The following is a 21,435-nucleotide window of genomic DNA, read 5'->3' as shown; positions in this document are numbered from 1 at the left end:
CGGTTTTTTATGAATTCATCATGTACTGATAGGTGATGGCTTTCTATTGACTACATTTATTTCTTTCGTTTTGAATAAAAAATATATTTCGTTTCTCAGATATGGTTTTGAATGTAAAATATTAGTTGTTCAGAATTTCACAACACAGGACATTATTACATATCTGCCGCACTTTCCATATTGTAGTACATCGACATTCATACCAAACAAGTCCGCTTCACACTGACCACTTGTCAGCTGTGCTGGGGCAAGTTCACAGAGTCTCGGAATATGGGTGCAGATGGTGCAGAACCAGCAACCACTCACCAAGAGCAAGCAGTTCAGTCATTCGTCGACTACGGTTGTGAGCGTTTCGAATTGCTTCAGGCAGGTGAAAGAGGGCATTTCTTCGCGCGGCTGCTCTCTGTTGAAATCCCAGAGTTCCTTTTTCTGCCAGCTTTTTCTCCTTATGCTGGAGCGTGTGACACTTCCAGAGTGAAGTAGAGTTGCTGCTAGTAAAAGTAGGCGAGGAACAAGTTCAAACGGATGAAGTTAAGACGAGTAATGTAAATTGAATTTTCAGACATTGACTCGAGCAAGCGATTTGTATTGCATTCGAAGCGAAGAAAAAAACACTTGAAGAAGATATTGATCCGATTATCTTGTTTAGTGGTTCTGAGAAGTTATGTATGTGACAATTGTTAGATGGGATGTTAAATGGCTTGTAATTAGTCGAAACATTTAGAAACTGCAATCTGATAGACCCTAGAACCAATTGTAGACTGGATGAACAATAGTGGAAAATCGCTGATTACCATCGAATGAAACCAAGTAGAAGGAAAAAACAATTAGGGAAAACACTTCCTTGGTGTGAGTGTTCGTCTGCTCAAAGTGGCGACAGCTAAAGTTTATTAGAGCAAGGAGAACGGTATACCATCGATACCAAATCTAACATCAGACAATATGTTGATTAAATTAGTGAAAGAAGATTTCCCGTGCTTCAAAAATGGATTTATATAACAGTATCTTCGCTTGATAGAAACGTTCCGAGTTTATTTTTGCAAGGTAAATCTTTGTTCGTCATCTGTATTTGTTTCATTTAATTTAAATTCGTATTCATATTTTAAAGGGGCTCCTGTAGACAATGATAACGATAGTTTACAGCAGCCATCAAACTGTTTGTTATTATTTTGTTATAGCATTATTCAAACATGCATCTACCTTTTGTCCATGATTATGCTTGTCAACAATTGCGAATATATGCTCATTACGGAATAACTGATTGCGTTTTGTTGTGTGTGGTCAATACAAGACTTGTACCAACACGTACAAACTCGATTATAGCAACATCAGTTGGAAAATAAAAGCCGAGGGAATCGACAGTCAACTGTCAACAAAATCAGCTGTCAGGGTAACTCAGGGCGGCACTCACGAACCTGGTGGCGAAAAAAAACAAATTCACATACAAACTGCTTCAGCATCAAGTTTTTGTTTGGTTTGATCCTTTCACGAAACTTGTTTTGCTTTCAGCATGACGTTTTACGAGATGAATGCGTTTTGTTTAGCAATTTTTGTTGCAAACTTACATGATTATATTACTTTTTTAATTGGTGCTTCTCGTCATATTCATTTTCCCTTCCCATCTTCCCTATATAAATTTGATTCAAGTATTAAAGTGTTACACAACTGCTATTGTGTATTTTTAGGCGTTATTGGTTTTTATTCAATGAAAAAGATATGATTGGATGAAAAAACTCAAGAAAATATTTTTTCTTCAATTTCATTCCGTTTTAATAGTCATTTCTGCTACATCATTGATTTTCGGTCTGTAAAGCCGTATGCGCTAGTATAGGAGGGTTAATTGTTTATAATGTAATGCTGATTTTGTCTGCATTTGTATTGCGTCCAACTAGAATGACATCTAGATAAAACTCGACAAAACATTTTTTTCAAAAATATAAACTCTTCTTTAATTATTTGCTGCTTCATACCAAAGGAATACGAAGCTAACTGCGTTAACGCTAATTTCAATTGGACTAACAACGAATAGGGTAAATGATCTGTTAGAATGGGGTGCTTTTACGCAACTAGTAGAAAGTAGAGTAGAAAGGAAATCAAGAAAATCCGTTCTTGATGGCCTGAGTTGCTCTTTCAAGCTCCTCCTTCTTCCAACGTTGTTTTCCCATCCTCTTTTTGTAATTCCGTGACATCTGGAATCAATTAGATCAAAGAAAAGTCTCAAACCTGTAGGACCAATTCACCCCACAGAAATGTGTCCATGTCACCCCACACAACATGTAAAAATTAAAATGCAATTAATTTCATTTATTGTTATGAAATTTACAGTTTCGCTGCATCAAATTGTCCTCTTCTGTAGACGAACAGAACTTTACTGCACAATACACGAAAAGTTTGTTTAATCAGCGGGAAAAACCTTAAAACCACGATCGGAAAACTCACATTTTTTGACAATCAAAGTGCTTGTTGTGTTCATGCTACCGTTTCCTTCCACCTGTCGAATTTTACCAAAGTTTTTTTTACGTTAGTTACATACGGTTCAATAATAAAAGAAAATGACATTATAAAAAATCCAAGTTAAGCCGTACTTTTTGAGATAAAGGGGTGGTCCAAATCACCCCGTGTTACCCTAAATGCAAATCGGTTTTTCTTCATGAAAATCACATATAATCGATACGAGTTTGGGTTTGTTGAAAAGCCCCAGGTCTCTAGTTGCTAATAAGGCGTTGAAATTATTCAAATTTTTATGTTTTTTAGCGATTTTCTTCAAAGAGGAATTATGATCATAGTTTGACCACCTCTGATCATGGTTTGTCCGGTTATAGGAATCACGGTTTTTGAATAATCCTTTAGAATATGTGATTCCGTGAAAATATACTATAAAACTACTGTAAATAATGAAAAAGACAATTTTATTTATATGTTTTGAAACATTCCAATACCTGATTTAACAAAGGTGTGCTGAATTAGAGCATTCAAAAGAGTGGACGAACCGTGATCATATTTTCGACTGGACAAACCAAAATCATTTACCTTACTACGATCTTACAGCAGAACATATGGGATATCACCTTTTCGCACTTTCCTTCAATGTTCAAATTTTTCTCGTCGTATAAACATTACTTCTGCGTAGACAAACACCACGTTGAATAATCGCCGAGAAATCCGATCCGTTGTAACAAGAAATTGTAACATCTTTGCTGATATCATAATTCCCCCCTATTCTACGCGGCGAATGACATGAGATGGCTCAAACCACAGTGTTCCCGAAGGCGAATGGGGTTACTATAGTTTTTCACTACACTCTTAGGTGAAATTAGTATATACAGGGTAACTTCGATATAACGTACATTTTTCTCTCAAAATTGTACGTTGTATCGAATTGTTCGTTATATCGAAGCATAATAAAGTACTCAGAAACGTAGCTTATATTACTTTATTATGTTGCTGTTTGAGTAAGGTTAATGATTAAATTCAACTAGAAGACGAAGCCAACCTTTCTTATGATGTTTCTCTTCGTATTTTTTTTTTATTCAGAATCCGGAATCACAAAACAGTTGTATTTCGGGACAAAATACAGAAAATTTATTATTCCTTCAGAAAAAAATATTCGAAAAACTATTTCTTTGGACTTTGAAAATGAGTACGTTGTATCGAGGTAAAATGTACGTTATATCGAGGGTACGTTATATCAAAGTTTCCCTGTCACGGAAATGATTTGTTTGACCGGAGATCCTTCGGCCCGTGCCTCGGTATGGCACTTAACATTCGGTCATGGGTATCATCGTTTTTATTTATTACTAGCTGACCCGGCAAACTTCGTCCCGCCCAAAATTTATTTCTCGTTATCAAATTCACGTTTTCAGCGCACGTTCATGGGTCCAATCGCAGAACTGTTCATTGATTGATTTTCTAATCTACCCTTTAAAATTACCTTTTACTATAAAATTCCTAGTACTTCTACCAAAATTCCGTTTGCGTGATTGATTCTCGTGTAATGCAGCACCCCCCCCCCCCCCCCTTAGGGAGGGGGGATGAGTGTCAAACCACCATAGAAACGTGTATTGCCTCCTACCACCTCCATATACCGAAATTGGTTCATCTGTATGATAGACCCACGCCCTCCCCCCACCCCCTTAGAGAGAGGGGAGGAGTGTTGATTAACGATAGAAACCTCCACATGCCAAATTTGGCTCGATTTGCTTGATTAGTTTTCGATTTATGCAGAAATGTGTGTTTCATTTGTATGGCAGCCTCCCCTTAGAGAGGGGGAGGGGTGTCGAACCACCATAGAATCGTTCATCGATCCCTAAAACATCTATATACCAAGTTTGATTCCATTTTCTTAATTAGTTCTTGAGTTATGCAGAAATTTATGCTTCATTTGTATGACAGCTTAGAGAGAGGGGAGGAGTCTCTATTTACCACAGGAACGTTCTTGCCCTCTAAAACCTTCATATGCTAAATTTGGCTCCATTTACTTGATTAGTTTTCGAGTTATGCAGAAATTTGTGTTTCATTTGTATGGCAGCTTCCCTTCGAGAGGTGTCTACTCACCACAAAAACGTTTTTTGACCCCTAAAACCTTCAGATACTAAATTTTGCTCCATTTGCTTGATTGGTTTTCGAGTTATGCAGAAATTTGTATTCCATTTGTATGGTAGCCCCCCCCCCTTCTTAGAGAGGGGGGAGGAGTGTCTATTCAGCATAGAAACGTTTCTTACCCCGAAAACCTTCACGTGCCAAATTTGCCTCCATTTGCAAGATTAGTTCTCGAATTATGCTAAAATTTGTGTTCCATTTGTATGGCAGCTCGCCCTTAGAGAAAGGGGAGGAGTGTCTAACCCCCATAGAAACATTCATTGCACCCCAAAACCTATTGTATTGTATTGTGTTATATTATTTGTATTAAGATTCTAGTTTCTAAATGTAAATTGATTTCTTCTACACAGCTACTGACGTGATAACAAACGAAAGATGACATTCTACTATTTAGTTTCGCATAGTTTTGTTTTAGTTATATTTATATTTTCAATTTATTCATCTTTATGAAGAATAAGTTAATCACAATTTATCAAAGCAAAAATTTTACTAACCAATTTCCTCGACAGATACCATAGTAATAGTAATATTAATAGTAATAGTAATAATAATAGTAATAGTAATAATATTAGTAATCACAAGCTGTGTCAATAACACTGACTGAGTGTATCCTATGGCTCACCTTCCCTACTAACATATTTCCTAAATTCCTGAGATATTTATGAGAAGTCATAGAGTTCTCTGCATCTCTCTTAAGTAAATATCGAACTTATATTCCTTCCCGTTCCTCAGCAGTTGCAAGGACGTAGCCAGGATAATTCTTAACTGTTCGAGAAAGCATGCTTTCATCTAAGAGATACTACCAATCGTCAGTAACGAATGGAGGCGAGCTTTTAAAGCAACAGTCCTGAATTCGTACTACCTACGATATTGTGCAACTTGCTCAATGTTAATAATTTGAGTCCCAAGTTCGATAGCAGGGTCCAACATTTTCGAAGGCGAAACATGAAAATCGATTCTCCTCTCACTTGCTTCGCTCCGACTAGGAATACTTCGTGAACATGACTCAAATTGACTAGAAATGAAATGACGCGCGTTAGGAGCGAGGATGACTGATAAACTATTCTAGCAAATGGTATTTCTGATTGGCGTAACGAATGAATACAGATATGCCTCTTCATTCAACCTGAATTCAATCCACCTGGCATGAGTCTCGTGGCCCGCGTGCACAATCTTATTTTAACGTCCATATTAAGTGAAACGAAAACTTGATTTCTAATGCAAAAAAGTAATTACACCATTATTGGATGGCCCCATTGTTTACCCACAGTGAACTCAAACATCGATACATGTACAATAGGAATGGGCGAAATTGGATCAATATTTAGAAGATTGATCTTTTCCTTTCCTATTTCCGATTTACTGGATGAATTCTTTGTACTCCAAAAAATCGTAAAAATCGATCTTTTCTTTTCGATCTTTTTGATCGTAGTATTTTTTTTTCTGTAAATTTGTTTTTCAGTGAACATTGATTTTAATCTCACCAAAATGGAATGAGACGGAGATTCGTTAGAACAGTTAGCGAAGAGAGGGCCCGTATGACTAATGATTCATGTTGATGGAGAACTGCTGGAAGGAGCAAAAACTCATTTCCAATTGAATGCGAAGACCGATGGCTTCATATTCCTCTGACTATCCTCAGTTCAATATGACTTTGTCGAATCTTGCTCGATAGTGTAATCTCTATGATATCCACCGAAGACTACAGACTTTTTGTCGGTCGATAGGATAAACGAATTGGCCTGCTAGTGCAGAAAAACTGAATCGGTATAGTGTGCCCATGTGCATAGCCTTTCGTACTGATTAAAAAGCCGACCAAATTATTGGCCGATAAAAAGTCTGCAGTCTGCGGTGGCTCTCATAGAGATTACACTATCGAGAAGGATTCGGCAAAGTCATATTTAACTGAGAATAGTCAGGGGACTATGAAACTATCGGTCTTCGCATTCAATTCTGCGGGGTTCTTAGATTAGAAGACACGAGTCCAGTTTTTAAATGTTAAAATTTGAATGAAATTTTTTACATTATGTTAATTTTCAAAACGAAGAATGTTAAACGATGTGCGTAAATGAGGTAGATATTCTCATTTCTAGTTTTTGGTTATCATTAAAGAAGGATTATTCTGCGCTATGTAAGAAAACCATCTTGGAAGGACAGCACAACGAGAGTCGTATTTACATCTGACTAGACATTATGTATGTCTGCGCTGCAGCCAATTCTTTGTTGTCGCGAGCATCCTTTCACCAAAAAATATGCAGTAAAAATCGTGAAGCGAACCGACACACACTGCTGGGGCGGGTTGGGCGAGAGGGGTTGAGTGCAAACTGCTATTTTGTTGAACTCTTTCACAAAGAAACCTTCAACTCGTTTCAAATGCATGGACCATGGCCTGCTCCACTGGCTGGGAAAATGCTACCTTTGTTCAATATTTACCCTCGTCCGTCGTTTGTTCCTCGTGTATTTGCACCACCATGTCGGGAAATGCAACCAATCAAACACACAAGCAAACTTTTTTTTCTCAGTTAGCCAAACTGGTAGAGGAGCCTTTATTATAATGCAACCACCATTTACTAAAAGCATCTAACACAAAGTGTCACTTTTTGGATTGTTGCTGCTGCTGCCAGAGCATATGTCGGTGCTTGATTCTGTTGCTCGTTTCTCACCCAGACGTCTGGAGATGTCATCCTGTGCACACAAAGAAATATTCATCGGTGGCAAAGAAGTACAGCTCATCATCTTGTCTGGTCGGTGCCATGCGCATACTGTCCATCACGTTTGAGTAACTAGAAGATACAAAAAAAAAATAGAAAATGTGTCCAGCGAACAAACATTGACAATTGATAAGCAAGCGCATGGGAATAACGATGTGCGACTATGACTAAATCAATTAAAATATCAACTTTACTTTGTGACATTATTTAGTCAGTTGTGAAATTAAATCCACGCGTCAGTTTCCAGCGAAAATATCCGTTTGTGTCTCATCAAAAGCTATTTTAGTAAAGGTGGGACAAAATAAATTATTCCAACCGGTCGTTCGTTCGACCTGACCGAACATGACAATGAAAGGAGTGTGGATTTATTTTGAGTTTCTTTCCGATGGCAATGTTAGTTTTCCAACTGCAAATTTCATTAAACGTTATAAAGCTATCAGCGCCAGCGGAAAGTACTTTCCCAAGGACACAGCTTGATTTGGTGAGGTTTAACAAGGTGCTGATGAAGCAATGACTGCTTTTATGTTTCTATTCCAAAGCGAAACAAATGTGTTTGTTATCAGCTGTGGTTTTTTTTGTTAATGCTTTCGTTTGTCCTCCTTACTGTGGTTTACCAGTTTACAGAGCCTATATGTTTTCATACTTCATGTGATAAGATAGGGTGTGAAAGCAATTGTTGTTGGTTTTTTTGTAGTAACTAATCAGCTGCTATGTTGATTCATACCTTCATTTTACAATCTTCTTGCAGGGCTGAATTAATTTGTAGATTGAGAATAAGCTAAAAAATAAATAATTATCTGTATTAATTTTAATATCTTCATAGTGTATATTAAGAAGAACTTATCGAACACACGAAATAGGTAAATATATTGTTTTTAAGGATCTATAATATCTATTCAAATTTATCATTAATTAAAACAATAGTTCGAGTGGTTCAAAGAACAGATGATCCGCGAATTGTTGAAATAATATTCTCCCACAGATCCGACTACGGCGCTCGAATCCATCACCTCGATTTTCTTTTCCTGAAATCACGTTTTAGCACGTTCACCGGTACGTTTTGGATCGTATTGTATTGAATTATTCATTAAAATACTTTGGCTTCACTAAATATTTCGTGTAGCAAAAGTATTTTAATGTATCAATGATATCTGGTTTATGATAAACTGATCCGACTTCTTTTAAAGCAAAACATCTTTCTTCCACAATTTAACTCCCATATGTTTAAGACCAATGGCTGATGAGCATCCCGCATACCGTGATGGGGGCTGCTGGTTCGATTCCCGTTTTGCTAGAGGGTTCTTACGACCTAAGACAAGACATGACAACTGGCTTCATACTCTTCCACGTGGTATGTAAAGGATGTCAAATGTTATAGAATTTCGGAACTTATGATAATCTCTTACAAAAATTGTATCTGAAGATAATTTTATATTATAACTAGCTGACCCTGCGAACTACGTCTCGCTCAAAATGGATTTTTTGTTATCAATACTTTAAAAACATTTTTGTTTTGTTACTAAGCGAACGTTATGGATCTAATTGACCCTTCACAACTTCTTTTTACCAAAAATTTCGTGGTACTTCTACCAAAACGCGTTATGATATAAAATTATATCCAAACACAATTCTCGTTCAAGATTCGTCAATTACTTGTAAATAACATGTTTCTCCGTTACATGAAATACATGTTTGATACAGAAAATACAATAAAATGAAGACAGCTAAAATTGGACTATTCCTTTCTCGGGTTTTGCGCTTACCAACATATTTGGCGATTCATCTTTATTTACATACAGGGTGGGCCATTTAAAGTGGAAGCATCTGGCAACCCCATAACTTTTGACAGAGATGTCAGATTAACAAATGTCATACCGCGTTGGAAGCGTCATTTCAGTACAATTTTAACCATGGAACAATACACACCTAAACAACGCGCTGAAATTGTTCAGTTGTACATTCAAAATAACTTCTCAATTGTGTTAACTAAACGTGCGTGGAAAAATAAAAATGATAACCGATTTTTTATTGCCATTTGTTCGTGAAAATGAATTGGACAATTACTGGTTCCAACAGGACGGCGCTACATGCCATACAGCGGCTGCCACGACCAAATTATTGCGCGAAATGTTCCCCGGAAGATTAATATCGAAAAACGGCGATTATGACTGGCCACCGAGATCACCTGATTTGACGCCTCCTGACTTTTTTTATGGGGATATTTAAAATCCAAGGTATACACTGGTAAACCAAGGACCCTGGCTGCGCTGAAAACAATATCCGACAAGAAATTGCTGCCATATCGGCCGAAACATTGGGCAAAGTGATGGAAAATGCCGAAAAAAGGGCACATTTTGCGGTCAAGGCCAGAGGCGGTCATTTACGAGATATCATAATCAAAAAGTAGTTAGAACAAATCTCCTTGGACCAAAATAAATGAATTTCAAATTTTTTTTTTTAATTCTACTTCTTTACTTTGCTATTGCAAAAACAAATCCTTCCACTTTAAATGGCCCACCCTGTAGTTAGAAGATATAGGGGTGCATTTTTTACCTGAAAATCCATTTCCACTTTCGAACAAAGATAAATTTCGTTAGCGTAAATATCAAATGGACTAATCAAGATCATCAAGATGTAATAACACAATAGCATATAACACGTGATTAAAAATGAGGTGTGATTACTGACATTTCAAAATGTTTTTTTTTTTTATTAAATCGTTTATTTTTACAGGCTCAGTTACATAAGTTTAAAGGAGCCAAACTCCTATTTGTATAGTTACAAGTATATATAAACATTTTTTATTAATTCTAATGTTAATGAAGTAGAGAACCGATTACTCGCGGCTTGCTCGAGTTTAGAAGGGTGACATTTTGTTTCAGGAAAAGGATGGGATATAAGGATATGTTGACAATGTTCACACTCACATTCATCATACTCAATTCTTAAGCCTATCTTATATCTAACATGTATTTACATTTCACCTTATTCTATTGTTAGTAAGAAGGGATTTGATTTCTCGCGAAGGGAAAGGAAAAGGAGAATATAAGGATATAAGGACAATCACACACGAAGATTGATAGCTTTTAGGAGGACATATATTTGGGACATGTAATCAAGGTCTAAACCAGCTAACACATCTCTCACCGGCACATTGGGCTGCCTTCCTCTAGCCCGAAGAGAGTTTTCTAAATTCGATCTGGCAACAAGATACTCCTCGCACGACCAAACAACGTGTTCGATGTCGTCGTAACCTTGGCCACAAGCACAGATATTGCTATCGGCAAGATTAAAACGAAAGAGTAGCGCGTCTAACGAACAGTGATTGGACATGAGTCGAGAGAAGGTGCGAATAAAGTCCCGACTTAAGTCCAGACTTTTGAACCATGGTTTGAGGCTAACCTTAGGGATAATCGAGTGAAACCACCGGCCCAATTCATCTTCGTTCCATTTACGTTGCCAGTTAGCGATGGTATTTTTACGGACTAAAGAATAAAATTCATTGAAAGCGATTTGACGCTGATAAATATCGCCTTCAATTGCACCTACCTTTGCCAATGAGTCAGCCCTCTCGTTACCCGGAATTGAGCAATGTGAAGGGACCCAGACAAAGGTAATGACATAACAGCGTCTGGATAAAGCACTCAAAATTTCTCGTATTCTCTCAAGGAAGTACGGCGAGTGCTTTTCCGGCCTCACTGAACGGATAGCTTCGACAGAGCTAAGACTATCCGTTACAATGTAATAGTGTTCAACAGGTCGTGAGGCGACGCTGTCCAGCGCCCAATGTATTGCTGCCAATTCAGCAATATACACAGAGCAAGGATTCTGAAGACTGTGGGAGGTGCTAAAATTTCGTTGAACACTCCAAATCCTGTGGACTCATTCATAGAGGAACCATCAGTAAAGTACATATTATCACAATTGACACGCCCATACTTTGCATTGAAGATCGTAGGAATGATCCCCGATCGATGATAATCTGGAATTCCATGGATTTTCTCCTTCATGAACAGATCAAAATGTACAGAGGAATTGATGTAGTCAGGAAAACAAACACGGTTGGGAGTATACGAAGAAGGATCAACCTGCATGGAGATGAATTCATGATATGAGCTCATGAATCCTGAATGAAAATTTAGCTCATTTCAAAATGTTATTGAAATTGAATTATTATCAACTCATATCATCAATGTTTTATTCAGCTCCATCGCTTTCGTTTCATTTAAGACGGCAATGAGCTGTTATTCCCGGGAGATTCGTCTCAAGATATTTTTGTAAGATGATTTTGATTTTGATGATTTTTTGTATGTCTGTTAACGTTTCGAGAACACCTAAACAGTCTGAACCTCGGGTCTAAAAAGGTTGCAATCAGATAATTTTGATCTTCTTCTAAGTAGTTAAAACGACCTCCAGTGTTTAAAGATGTTCTCATACGAATAAGTTCCGTTTTCTTCGTGCAGTCTCATCCGTATCCAAATACTTTTTTGATGCAGAAACATGTCGAATTACCTCGAATATATAAAACCATAACGCACTTCTTCACTAAGCCTAACAGTTGTTGAATCTTCAAATGAGTGAATTTGTCGCCGATCATAATAATTTCAATTTGTAGTTAAGTAAGTGTACCCCCTCTTAGACTACAGGTTTTGCCTCGAAGCTGGCCGGCCAAACCACTATCCTTTTCATCACTAGTAGACACCTCCTCAGGGTGAGGAGTGTCGAACCCCCTAAAATCTCATGTCAAATTTGATTTCATTCGTTTGATTAGTTCTCGAGTTATGCAACCCCCTCCTTAGAGAGGGAGAAGTGTCGAACCATCATGAAAATATTTCTTGCACCCTAAAGTCTTCACATGCCAAATTTGGTTCCATTTGCTTGATTAGCTCTTGAGTTATGTAGAAATTTGTGTTTCATTTGTGTGTGATTCTGGAAATAAAACGCAACAATTTTGGGCACTACGATCGGGAAAATAAATAACCACAACTCACGTATTCTTCATGATAACCTTGAACTGTATCAATGAATCATATTTCCTGTCTTTTTCGTCACTTCTGTCGTCGTTTAACTCAAGAAAAAAATTTATTGGAATTTGATGGAAGATATCGACAAACATGAATTTCTTTGTTCTGGCTAGATACATGTTCAAAGTCTTCATTACTTCGAAGTCTAAATTACTAAAAACTCAAGGATTTTTTTCCGATCCGACACACTGCTTATGTATCGTATGAAATAAATCATAGCTTTAATTTGAATGTTGAATTATCTTCTATTCCAACAAAAAAAGTTGATTTTTTATCAAATGACTCAATAAAATAAAAACTGATCTCAGTTTATTTAAAACTATCCAAATTAAAAATGAAAAAAACCTTTTACGTATATACTTGATATATCTAATGCTCTATAAAGTAAGTGTACTAATTGAGGTCTAGCTTGAAACCCTGAATTTTCAGGAACAATTAATTTGGAATCAAGAGCGATGAAAAAATGGGCATAATAAAAGAAAATCGGCTCTGCGAACTACAACAAACAACTTCAAAACATGAATTCTCCTCCGTTGAAAACATAGTGATAAAAACATTTCCTGATGTGTTCGAGAATCAGAAGTTTAGAAGGGAAATTAGTTCGGCGCAAAATCTGTCTTCAAGGCCATGGTTATCGAAAGAGAAAGTCAATGAGGAGAATCGATCAAGTTACGAAAGAATTTATGAGAGAAGGCTGTGTGTATGATGTGATTGGAAGAGGACTTCCTTCTATTGCATGTTGTAATCCCATGGCCTAATGACTGATTCAGAGTTCTATTCGCGATGACAGTAGTACAATGTCGACGTCTGGTGGCGACTTTCAATTTGGGTCCCAACCTCTTTAGTGTGATCTCTATTGGATTAGAAAGCACGAAGCCAGTTTTTTAAATGTTAAAATTTGAATGAAAATTTTCACATCATGTTATTTAATTACTTGAAACACGTATTTCTGACTTTTATTTAACCATTTGACCATACATTTCGAACATTGTTGCTGAATCTTTTCATTATACAGAGCGGACTCGATTATATACAGTTTCGCATTTATTTTCACGAATCATGTATGTAATCGAGTTAGAAAAAAATGTTCTTAATCGTTTTTGATGCATATATTTTTCGTTTTTCTTTTATATTAATAAAAGAAGAATTTAATTTTTGATTTATCCCCTTAAAGTCATAAAATACCCTTCTCATATAGAAAATCCGAATTCATTCGGGAGGTGATAGAGGATCATATATGATGAAAAGAAATCCTACGCAAATGCTCGAATTTCAACAATGACAGAGTTATACAACGTTTTGTTTGTTTCGGACTCTGTTTCCTCAAACTGGCGCTACAATAAAAAGTACGCTACAGAAGACGGTTCTGTTGCTTCCATTAGGAAGATGAGAAAATTTAGGATATAGTTGTGAAACATATAAATTAGTGGATTTAAATGACATTTTGGAAGTGAATACTTCAAAGCAGTCTTTCAAACACTTACACATGTCCACGCGATGTGAAAATTCCATGTTTTTGTTTGAATTCGAACATGATTCTCGCTAGTGTTGAGTGTCTATCCCCAACACGAACAATGATACACAAACATAGACATGTGAAAACAAACACGAAGTTTATAATTCAAGAACATCATGTACAAACATATCACCCGATGTCGCAGTATTCATTGCTTTCGTTTCGTTTCTTTTCATACACGGAAAGAAATTATTCATCCCAAAACACTTCTTCGTAGAATACTTTTTCACAGAAACGAACTTGAAATTTAGTTCTCATTTCAAAAATTGCACTTATAGCCTATTAGCTATAAGTTCATGCACCAAAATATATATTTTTATTAAGGCTCATATCGCGTCAGCCTAACGGGGCCGGGAGTTCAATATTTTGACAATTTTTGCTTACAACTATGTTAGTAATATGTAACCGATTACTCGCGGTTGGCTCGAGGTTAGTATTACAAGTGTTCTCATAATTGGGATGTTGCAGTCTTCAGTGCTCTGTACGTGTGCCCGATATGGGATACTTCCTATTGGGATGCAGCTGACCGTTAATCAGCAACGACCCCCTAGTCTGCACCCCATATCTAGAGCGTGGTGCGTCTTTTTCGACTCGAGGAATCCAGGATAGAATGATCACTAGCCGGTGCAATCATCAGCTCGTGTAGAGTTGTCATGACCGGTACAACCTTTGGCTCTTGTTGAATCATCAGTGGACTGCACAACCGTGTATCTGTAAAGAGTGTGTGTATGTATTGCCGCGACTAAGTAAAAGTTTATAGATCGTTCATGCACATTTTGCAAGTCTGATTAAAAAATCCTTGGTTTCGTTCAAAGAAACCATTCTCTGAATAGAAAGAAGCTTTCTATTTTTTTTTGCGTGCATGTTGGCAATTAAAGTATGGAGAGCCGACTGCATAGCGGGCGGCGTCGTACAAATGCTGACCAAAAAAATAAATACCCAAAAATTAGTTTTAGATGCAACCTTCAGCGGCACACAGCAGAACCAGCAGAGAAATTTCAGCGGCTAAAACACACAATTAATTTCTGGATGTTATCACAAACTGAATGAAGGAAAAAACTAAAAGCTACACTTACACTGCACTACATATGCTATGTGTGCATGCGATTGCATCATCCTTTCTTCTCCTCTTCTCCGCTCGTTTTATAGCTCGGGTCGCGATCGTCGCGAACTAGCAGTATTGGCCATTTGTATTCAAAGATCCAGCCAAAATTGTTGCTCCCGTGGTCGAGTGGTTAGCGTCACGCCTAACATGTCACTGCTGAATAATTCAATTTTAGTACTTGTTCAAATAGCTAATAATAGCGAATGTTACTCGAATTCAATATATAAATTGATGCGTGCACTAAATATGATATCATTATTTATGTGAAAAACTCTCATATCAATCGATGTTTATTTTGTTCAGAACAGAAAAAGAGGTTTATTTTATTTGCCCAATATTTTTGATGAAGCACCCATTGTCATGAAAGGAAAGCATTTTTTCCATGTCAACATACCAACACACCACGCGTTGAGTGGAGGTGGTGTGGTGTCCGATTCTCTTCTTCTACTTTACGCACTGCCGGTGCTTGGGGTAAAAATGCAAGAGAAACTGTACACCATGTTCGAACATCATGTGAAACATTGGGATTAAACATCGTATGTCCAAACATACCACGAATACAAACATGTCACATTTTCTAACATAGGTACGAAAAAATCATGTTTGTACTCAAACACAAAACTGTGAACAGCAGCGTGGACATGTTTATTCCGGACGCAGTGTTTTTTGTGAAACATGGAAGACTGCTTCAAAGTTAGTAATTTTTAGTGCGTTATTATTAATGTTATCCTAAAAATTCATATTGAACTTGATTTTTTTCATCAATTAAATTAAAGCTTTCTAACCGCTCTACAATTTGTTCTTTGACATCCAATTTCTATCTATCTTAACTTCGCTGCAATATCGATATAATTCATTCCTGATGAAAATTCAAGCAAAATCTTCAAAAATCACGATTTTGGTCCCAGTGTACATATAAAAGCCACTTAAATTTCACCTTAACGTTGGAAGGTAATATTTTTTCGTGAAATAAGTCATATTTGAAATATTACAAAAAAAATGTTCAAACTGTACCGTTCTGAATCATATTTCGGACGCTTAAGGAATATGATGCAGAAAATAGATCTAAACTTTATGCACAGGTATTATTTGGTAGATATTTTTAATAAAAAATCAAATTTCGGACAGATTGAATTCAAATTTCGGACACTTTATTTTGAAATTTTTTGAACGAAAATTACATTACACTTGATTATATTTTATAGTCAACTGGGAAACGGGAGAAATTTAAATATTGATGAACGGGTAAATTCTACGTGCTCACGCTAAGGAAACGTCAAACACAAACGATAATGAGTAGTGTTGTCAGATTTTTGCCGATTATGTTATAATTCAGATGTAGTTCTTATGTGAAATGATAGTGAAACAAAGGGAGTAGTGATATTAATTTTATAGGTATATCATCAGTGCATTAAGCATTTCAAGATATTAGAACAAAGTGTCCGAAATATGATTCAGAACGGTATATAATCGAGTCCAAAATTGTATATACTCGAATCAAATATAATCGAGTCCGATCTGTAATATAAAGTTGCCTTCAAACACAATTTTCGTATGTGATTTTCTCTTCTTCTTGAATGGCACTAACGTTCCAAGTGGAACTTTTGCCTTCTCAACATAAGTAGGGGAAGTGGGGGCATAGTGGTCACCCTAAGGAAAATACACATTCCCAGCGTCCACATACCACTTCAATTCCCGTTTCTCGAAGAATATTATAGTTCAACTCATTGTTGTTCAAGATAACAAACGGCTTTTACTATGAAAATTGAAAATAGTACACTTTTCATCATTAGAAAAAGGGAGGCGATCTGGCGTAGTGGTAACATCCATACCTCTCACGTAGAGATCACGAGTTCAATTCTCACTCCCGACATTCTTCCAAAAATGGAAGTAAAAGTGACGAACCAGCCGAAATGTGTTGAAAGTCACTATAATAAAGAAAAAAAAAATTCATTAGAAAAAAAGGTGAAAAATCGAACTTTTTTTTTTGCTTGGAGGTAAAGTGGTCACTCACCCATACAGGTAAACTTCGATATAACGTACCCTCGTTATAACGTACCGTCGATATAACGTCACTCGATATAACGTACATTTTACCTCTATATAACGTACACATGATCGAAGTCCAAAAAAAATATTTTTTTAAAATTTTTTTTTTCTGAAAGAACAATAAATTATTTGTATTTTGATACTAAAGCTTGTGTTGTAACATTAATCAATCCCGAAATACTACTGTTTTGTGATTCCGGATTCTAAATGAATCAAACTTCAATCAACTGAACAAAGGGAAACATCATGAGAAAAGTTGGCTTCGTCTTCTTATTGATTTTATTCATCAACCTTACTCAAACAGCAACACAATGAAGTAATATAAGCTACGTTTCAGAGTTCTTTAGTATGCTTCGATATAACGTACATTTCGATACAACGTACAATTTTGAAAGCAAAATGTACGTTATATCGAAGTTACCCTGTAGTGTCATATGAGAGTTAAAAGGTTTGTTATCTGTTTTCAGAATAACGGGTTTTATATCTCTGAAAATGGCGAATGTATGTGCTAATGTATGAAAATTGATTCAAACTCATAATCGTACGTTGGTTGAAATCTCTACTCGATTTCGGAGGGGTTGGCCAATTTCCGAATTCCATCATTAGTATGGTATCCCTTGTTCATTGCAACTATCTTTAGCTGTCTTTGGCCTTATCTACGAGTTTTTTTTGTGTATTCGAAAGGAATATTTATCAGTTTTTTTCATCAAATGGTTTTTAAAATCGTTATTTTAAGAAATTTCATGGTTTCAAAATTTCCTACACAGATAACTTCCTCAGTTTTTTTTACCGGGATTGATGTTAGAAGATTGTGGAGGAATATCAATAACTTTTGAGTAATTGTAATGTAACCATGTGCGAACTTTATATGTCTTGATCTCTGGGTCACTGTCTTAGCAAAACTGGTATCCTCGATTCGATCACATTTCATTGACACTTTGTTCATATTTTCTTTCAGGATGTTCAAGTAAACATTCTGATCCAATACACCATCGATGAAAACCAAATTGCTCATACATGCACCCTCATACCATCCCTCCACCACCACCATGTTTAAGCGTTGCTTTCAGATTTTTTTACGTTTAATTCATCGTTGGCTTCCTCCATACGAAACGATAACCATCAGAGCCAAAAATATCAAGTTAGGACCCATCTACGGAAATAACATCTTACCAGTGAGACATTGATGTGTTTCATACTGTTTGGAATAATCAAATTGGAGTTTTGATTTTTTTTTGCTGAGATACTGTTTGTCCCTCTGTGCTCGGGCATTCAAGTTGCCCTTCCTAGGCACATTACAAACTTTTTGTTTGTTCAATTCGGTTTTTTATCGATGGTGTAATGAATCAGAATGTTTACTTGACCATCCTGAAGGGGAATATGAAGCAAAGTGTCAACAAAATGTGATGGAATCGAGGATTCAAGTTTTGCCAAGACACGGCCCCAGAGCTAAAGACATAGAAAGTTTGCACATGGTTACATTACAATCAATCCCAATAAAAAACTGAGGAAGTTATCTATGTAGGAAATTTAGAAACCATGAAATTTCTTAAAATAACAATTGTAATTGTAAATACTAATGATGGAATTCGGAAATTGGCCAACGCCTTCGAAATCGAGTAGACATTTCAAACATCGTACGATTATGAGTTTGAATCTATTTTCATACATTAGCACATACATTCGCAATTTCCAGAGATATAAAAACCATTGTTCTGAAAACAGATAGCAAACCTTTGAACTCTCATATGACACTAGAACTTTATCTAAATAGAATGTTCCGAAAGCTTGTTTACGACTTTCAAAAGAAGGGAAAAGAGATCTGCATGGTGGAGTACGATTACGGATTTGAGTCACTGTAAGTCGGGAATCACTCGAAAAAGTTTTTCGTCGATAATCCACAATTATAAAACTACCCAAAATGACGAGAGGTTATTGATGATAATGATCAATATATTCTTGATTAAAACTTATTATCACAATCATTAACTGAACCAAAAAACACACTTTTCAAGTGATCCAATATTTTTTAACACCACAACGGGATGTCATTAATTGGTAATAGTATATTTATGCTTCATTGGGCGTGGTTTCAAGTTTTAGATAATTTCATTTGTATCTGAATGGTCGATCACCTGCTTTCTAGAGAGTCCGTCTTGCAAAATAACTTTGGTTTTTAGAAGACCACACTGATAAATAGGCAGTGATCCAGCTAGTTTATTTATTAAATAATAAATATGGATACATTTCTAAAAATTAAAACGCACTGAAAACCAAACGCGAAGTATAATTCATTTTATTTACTAATGATCCCGAATTATCATTGCAGCTTAATTATATCAGCCTCGACTGTAGCGATTCCCGTAAATAATAATAGACAGCTTCACGTTCTCAATTTCGAGTACGACCTGGCCACAAAGTGTGTAACAAGTTATTGCGTAGTGAAAATTAGCTTCTCACTGAGTCTACATCGAATTAAGACGACAGCAGTGAGTGAAAGAGGAAAACGACTACGAACAAAATTAGCTTGGCTCGTACGTGATTGTACTTACAACTTGTTTACGCGCTCGAAGGCAAATGTAACATCGAAAAACAACTTAGCGCGGATGGTCAATTAATGAGGATATGAGGCGCATCATCTTAATTATTGAAAATATTTCAAAATATTAAGTAGGGGAACAACCAACAAATTAATCAAAACCTATCAAAGGCATATATAAAACAGATGAAGCTATATGACGTAAAAGAACCATATTATATTCAGATACATTAACTGGCATCACTTCCAATCGTCAATACAATTAACAACACTCATACCAGCCGAAATAGTGTTGGCAAGCTTCGAAATCATCACAATGTTTCATTTCGTGCTGCTGTCTGTATAAGAATTACGAAATCGAAACACACCATTGCGTGTCCCATTCGTTTTCGCCTTGCCCCGTGCTTCTCTGCGCTGGTAGTAGTGAGAAGTTAGACCAGCTGATCGGAGCGTACACTCTCACGCGACACAATAAACCTGACATACTGCTGAGCAGTATGATGCGAATTAATGAATGTAAACAAAAAGAGAAATAAATAAGCATGCGCTCAGCAGGCGAAACTATATACGGCAGCTCGTAGGCAATGTTTGAAGCTGTGTGAGTTAAGAACTGTACTAGCGATACTTTGAAGCAGATGATGTTCAGGTAACAGCATATAACATTGATGTGGAGGCGTATATTTTCCTACAGAATTGTTCGCTTCGGTAGGAATGATGATTTTGGTTATGCGTTTGTGGGGAAAATTCCGTTGTCACGATACAACCGTTCTTGCACTTTTCGATTGAATAATCTAATGACAGTTCTGTACTTTAATAAATTGTCAAATTGTGCTGTTATCATTTGACTTTTCCAGTGTTACACTATTTGCAATGACTCAAAATAGTGTATAATTGATTCTCAGCACGCGAAATTACACGCACACGAGCATCTTCCTTACATAGCCGTATGTTTTTATTTCTGCATGTTTCACGTGCTTGTTAGAGAACCGTGTGTGTGGGTGTGTATTTGTCCATCTCAGAGTTTCACAGCAAGTTATGAGTACTAATCGCTGAAGGTGGGAAACCATGAAACGAGCCGATCCATTAGATAGTTTGTGTATCGTACATTGAAGCACTGTGTTTTTTAAATATATTTGACGCTTACACATTCTAATGGATTTTTCGAAGCGACCACACATTTGTGTGCAATAAGTTACATGGTTATACCACAAGACTGCTTATTGAAGAATCGAACACACTTTGGAAAAGACATTTATTTTGTGTGATAGTATTGATTCACATTATGTTAAGGATTACAATGGTTTCAAGTTCAATATAGTTTTTTTTTGAACTCTACCTTTCCGTCTAATGCACAACAGTAAACCTCAGCTTACTATTGGCGCTTGTTACATAACAGATACAGTCAATAGCAAAATTAAGTATACACCCCGTGTTGGTTTAAAAGTAAATAATTATTTTTTTATTTTTATCTGTATTATAGTGATTTTCAACTCATTTGGCTGATTCGTCACTTTTACTTCCATTTTTGGAAGAATGTCGGGAGTGAGAATTGAACTCGTGACCTTTAGCGTGAGAGGCATGGATGTTACCACTACGCCAGATCGCCTCCACTAGTAAATAATTAAAAGCGACTCATGTTCATCGTAAAATTGATCCTTTTCACTCTCATGTAGTGTTAAGAAAAAAAAACTGAAATGGTCACATTTCTACTTCCTGTTTAAAAAACAAACAATAAATCTTTGATTCAGACGTTGCAAAATTGAGTGTACAGTTCAAGTTTTTCTTGAAAAGGAAATTGAAATCAGTTCAGAAATGTTAACAGATAACAAAAATCAATTTCCTATTGTTTGGTATGACTACCTTTGGCGTCCAGCACTGTCTGCAAGCGCCGA

The 21,435-nt window shown here is 36.4% G+C and overlaps 1 protein-coding gene across 1 annotated transcript in view; it reads left to right on the top strand.

Annotated features, from left to right (window-relative positions):
- Positions 1-337: 337 nt before the first annotated feature.
- The window catches only part of LOC129775449 (protein Atossa), a 105,114-nt gene continuing 84,016 nt past the window's right edge, over positions 338-21,435 (top strand). The window contains exon 1 of the mRNA XM_055780212.1: positions 338-1,044. The gene's annotated coding sequence lies outside the window, so the exon portion shown is untranslated. The remainder of the gene's footprint in view (positions 1,045-21,435) is intronic.

This window comes from Toxorhynchites rutilus, chromosome 3, assembly GCF_029784135.1.
Source record: "Toxorhynchites rutilus septentrionalis strain SRP chromosome 3, ASM2978413v1, whole genome shotgun sequence".
Taxonomy (NCBI): domain Eukaryota; kingdom Metazoa; phylum Arthropoda; class Insecta; order Diptera; family Culicidae; genus Toxorhynchites; species Toxorhynchites rutilus.
The sequence above is the reverse complement of the archived record's forward strand: the minus strand, read 5'-3'. Positions and strand labels throughout refer to the sequence as shown.